At 30.2% G+C, this 5535-nt stretch overlaps 1 protein-coding gene across 1 annotated transcript in view; it reads right to left on the bottom strand.

Annotated features, from left to right (window-relative positions):
• Positions 1 to 5535, bottom strand: part of LOC102894007 (odontogenic ameloblast-associated protein) — a 22351-nt gene that overhangs the window by 545 nt on the left and 16271 nt on the right. The gene's annotated exons all lie outside the window — the stretch shown is intronic.

The following is a 5535-nucleotide window of genomic DNA, read 5'->3' as shown; positions in this document are numbered from 1 at the left end:
TGTTCTATCTATATCCTTACCAAGTTCTGTATCCTTAACACCGTACAGTTTTAGCCTCAAATCAATGCTTCCTTTCAGATAATAAAGTTTTATGAGTATAAGCAAATCTCTAAACAAGACTCTCCCTTTTCAAATTTTCTTTTCTTTTTTTAAAAAATATTTTTGTTTAACTGTTTAGCCCCAAAAGTATCTTAATGAATTTACTACTGGTGGGATCATCGAAGCTGGCCCACATTTCCTAATTCTCAAGTTTAATTATTATTTTTTAACCTTCTTTGGAATGGATTTCATAGAATTAAAGCAAAGTGGAAGCATGAGCAATTATGTGCCTTTATTAGGCTAGATAATTTTGGTAAAAATATTATGATTCATGCATCACCTATAAAGATAAGAACATATACAATGTATTTTTTACATAATATAAATTTATAATACAATCAGTAATATATGAATACTTGTTTAATATTTAATGATATGCATGGGATATGCTTCATAATAATCAAGAGGGAGTGGAATGATATACTATGAAAAAGTTTGGTCATAATTTAATGATCTTTGAATCAAAGTTATGGGCATATAGAGATTCACTATACTTTAAAACACACACACACATATATACATATATACATGTGTATATATATATGTGTGTATAGTGACTCATTTTATCATAGAATGATTCAAGTTTCAATTTGGGTTCCACTGTTACATGAAATGCTGAGATAATTCTCTTTGTATAAGTAGAGATCAAATCCCTGAAGACTACTCTGTTGAGTGCTAATAACTAAACTCTTTAAGGATTTCTCTGGAATTTGAGAAATTTGGATAAAGGAATATCTTAGTCACAGTTATAGATATTTCACATAGAAATCTTATGTGTTAAAAAGAGAAAATGTAACTTACACTTCGTGGTTCTCTTTCTTGGTCTTGAGAGACCTAAAGCTCAAACAATCAAATGAATTCAACTCATGCTGATGAAACATACAAACTGAGAAATACATACATATGTATAAAGGAAAGAATTTGACTATTCACTACCTACTATTGTCTCACAGTATTAATTTTTTTTAAAAAAGTCTAGAATTTGAGTGTCCAGAAAACATCATGAGAACTATTTTCCTGGAAAGTGTTAATATGTATTTTAAATGACTCAAATTCATCACTGTACCAAGACTATGTGGAATTGCACTGAACTATGCACTGAACAATACCTGAATTATAATATTTTTTTAGAATATAATATTAAAGGGGCAGGTGTTAGGCATGTTTAAAAGTAAAATACAATGTGTGTAGAAAAAGTTCTTAGGATTCACGATTAGAACAACAACAACAAAATACTAAATGCTCTGGAGTGTAGAAGTGGGTACATACCGGGAAGCCAATGGTTACTGCCAAGATGGCTGTGATCAGAAGGAGAACTTTCATCTTATTCAGAAATACTCTAGTAATTAGAAGAAAGTCAAAATGTTGACACAAATTCAGAAGATCCAATTATAGTATATATTATGTTACTAATAGTTCTTTTATACTGCAAGTCACTTAATCTTAGGGCATCAATCTAGTTAATGGAGAAAAATTTTCTTTTTAGGTAAAATTAAAACTACCTTGTAATTTTACAATTGTTATATCAATTCTTTAAAAAACAAACATTTACATATTATTTAAGACGAATACTTGTCTAAACATGGTGATAAAAGTAGTTTCTGGAATGAAATATTTCCTCAGTTTATACAGAGACTGTCATGTCAGGGTAAGTAGTGATTTAATGATCTCAGGAAGTTCAAACACATTCCATATAAGAACCATAAGCTTAATTTAAGTAACATAATTATTTGCGTTGGTTCCTAGGCAACCCCTAAAATTTCATGCTGTTTAGAGGGACCTATTTTTGATATTTGGGAAAGAATATTTTCAAGGCATTTTGTTTTATTTTAATTTTTCATTGTAGATAGCTTATCTTATGATAGTTGTTATAATTAATGTATCAGTTATGATTGCTAATAAATATTTGAGAAAACTGAGCTCAATTAAATTGTAACCAATGATTATATATTTAATAGAGAAACAGACAATAAACTATAGAATCTATTGCATTTAAAAATAATTTGTCACTAATACAATAAACATATATATTACTTGATTTTAAACATGAATGAGTAATTTTCCCTATGGGATGGTATCAGTAGTCATTAGCATTCTTAATCATGGTGTAGATACAGTAGACGCTAGAGAATATATAGAGGTGTGGGTTGAGAAAGGCAATCAAGTTGCAAAGAGGAGTTGGTTAGGGAACTTTTCTTCAAGTTGTCTTCCTATTTATTTATTAATTTATTTATTCATCAAGTATTTCTTGATATCTGATTAAGTGTCAGACACTATCCTAGATATTAGGTGTGTATGGTATTTGAGAAAGTCCCAGCTTCCTTGGACCTTAGTAAGCACAATGTTATAGACCCGTAAATCACAAAGTTTTCTGAAGATTATTTAATTTAAAGTTTTACATTAAGGAAAATATCAATTACTCATATCATCATTATTATTTTTGGGTGGCTTTGAAATGCTTAATGGAAAGTCTAGGGAGATTAAGCACCTCTTAATGCTTCCCAAATATCTATGAGACAGAAGAATAAATGTAAAAGAAAAAAGTACACAAGATTTGATCATATTGTCTTTATTTTATGATCATCATATCATCTTTATTTTTTTATCATATTAAATTCAAATTGTGATAAAGAATACCAGATGATGTTATGATTGTGACAAAAAAGCTAAGTTCAGTATTCCATAGGAAGACTAGCAGTATAGGCAATTACCAGTAAAAATTTTTTATGTATACACACTCATACATGTATGCTTTTCACAGACATACATATATACATACATACACACACACACACACACACACATAGCATAACTTCTATGTGCAAAGCATTGTGCTAGGTGCCAACAGGGATATAATGATCAAGCATGATTTCTGCCATCTGGCAGGTAGTAAAGAAAGAGAGATATTTTTATAACATAAGGCAATATGTGATAAATACTACACATGGAAATCACAATGTATTGCTAGAATATAGAAGATAAAAGAGACAAATTAGGGAGACAGTTTTGCAGAAGATAGAATTCAAGCTGAGCATTTATAAGAGGAAGAAATTCAATTGGTTTCAAGGATTATTCAAGACCACATTAAGCAAACCACATCACAAATTTCTAAATCATATCTTAAGTCAGGGCATAGCATAATTAACAACTACCACATTTTATTTTTCTACTTCTCAAGCTGTAGTATACATAGAAATATATTGCTATGTCTTTGAAAAAATTAGATGCATTTTCCTGGAGCATCAATTTTATTCAAGAATTTATAAGAAAGCACAAGTAATTTTTATATTAAATTCAGCATAATATGTTATAGAATATAATGTAAATACAGCAAAATTTAAAGATAAAACAAGAAGCTATAAATAAATTGGCAGTTGTTCATACTTTAGAGAATATCTGGTATTGCATGTTCCATTTTTGGCTGACTTGAAATCCATAAAATTCAAAATGATGAGCCTGAGGCTCTGGAACAGTCTAATTGTAGCACCCCACCAGAACTTTACCCTCACAAAGATTTATTTATGGTCATTCTAAAATATGCACTATTATGACTGGATGGAGATTTTAAGAAAAAGTTTTGTAAGTAGGTATACCTCAAATGTTTGTCTAATTACTTAGTTTACAAATTCCCAAGCAACCATTACATGACAGTCTCAATAATTTTATTTTCAACAGTTTAAAGGATATATGTACATATCTCTAGCTATATAGATAATATATTTCTATATAAGACATATATATCACATACATACCCCAGTTTACAATGATGTTTAAGACCTCTCTTACCTCAGACTTTCCAGTTTCTTCTCTAAGATACTATTGTAAGAAATGAGAAGTGACTGGCCCTTAAATATGACAGCTATTTTATACACTCAGAAGTAAGTAGAATGAAATCTGTGGCTTGAAAGCCTCTCCCTTGGGATCAGTTATTACTTATTTGAGTCATCAACCATCACAATGTGTTGAAATTGGGGAATAACCAACATTTACAGTTTCATTGAAACTTCAGCTGAGTGGCTACCAAATACATCTATTTGTGGTTTCTTTCCAAATTTTGTGTATCTTGTATATTCAAAGATGATCACTTCACATAATGTTGCCTCATGTTCTTATATAATTTTTTCTTTAAGTTCCATAATTAAAAAAATATGGTCTAAGCATTCTATTGGGATTGATTATAACTTATTAGAAAGCATTTTTTGGTAATGTAATTTTAAGAAAACAAAGAATCTTTAAAAATGGTAAAGATGGGTTGAGAATCCTTTGCATGATTCGGCTTTTAGGTCTTTGGTTTTAGTGAGCAGGGTTAGAGCTTTACAGATCAATGGACCATATTTAGGAGCATCAAAGCATTGTGGTTACTTCATGAAACACTATATTCTGTTTTTCAATTAAAGGTATACTTAACAGGAAGGGTATAACCATCAAATGTATGACTAAAAACTAGAGCCCTCCAAAAATTCAAGAATTATCATAAATATGTATGCATACTGTATATGCCGTAATTGAGTCATAAAACTTGGGCTTTTTACTATTTATTTGACAGCCCTTAGAATATTGCTTCCTTGAGGTCAATTTCTATTTCAACAGAGGTTATATGATCTAAATTGTAATAATGCAACAATTTTCCTTCTTTTCCTTTATCCTTTCTAGGAATTAGTTCTCAAGAGAACTTAGAAAAAATAGTAACAGTTTATGTTTCTTGAGGACTGTAAGAGCTCAAGCACATCATTTAATCCTCAAAACAACCAACTTTACGAACAACAACATCATTCCCATTTTACTGATAAAGAGAATGAAAAGTAGAAAATGGTAGTAACAAGTCTAAGGTATCATAACTGGTAGACTGAAAGAGATGCTATTGAACACTAGCAATTTGCTTCCAAAACCCATACTCTTAGTTAGTGTCACTGGAGCAGAAGGTTAGACAATTCAGTCCAAATTCAAAGAAACATTAAACTTTCTTTACCTTTTACTGAACATATAATCTTATCACACTGGTTTATAGAAAACTGCTTCAATTGGAAACCTGATTTATTAAACCCAGTATTATGTTGTATATTGGTTTTCATTTTAGCCAATCTGGAGTTAGAGTAGATTTTCCCAGGACTAAGGATAATAAGTTTGTGTGTGTGTATGTGTGTGCACGTGAATGCAAGCATAACATACTATTCTCTTTCTTATTTTACAACCGGGGGTTCAATTTCTTCTACTTATCTGAAATTGTCCTAACAAAAGCTGCCCTTTACCACTTAATTGTGAAAATTATAAATGCTGTCCTCATGCTATTGACATTTCTTGGCATTTGATAGTGGTGACTATGCCATCTAGAAACTTTCTTTCTTCTTTCTTTCTTTCTTTCTTTCTTTCTTTCTTTCTTTCTTTCTTTCTTTCTTTCTTTCTTTCTTTCTTTCTTTCTTTCTTTCTTTCTTTCTT

The sequence above is a fragment of the Pteropus alecto genome, unplaced genomic scaffold, assembly GCF_000325575.1.
Source record: "Pteropus alecto unplaced genomic scaffold, ASM32557v1 scaffold237, whole genome shotgun sequence".
Taxonomy (NCBI): domain Eukaryota; kingdom Metazoa; phylum Chordata; class Mammalia; order Chiroptera; family Pteropodidae; genus Pteropus; species Pteropus alecto.
Note: the sequence above shows the minus strand (reverse complement) of the source record. Positions and strands in the feature narration are given on the sequence as shown.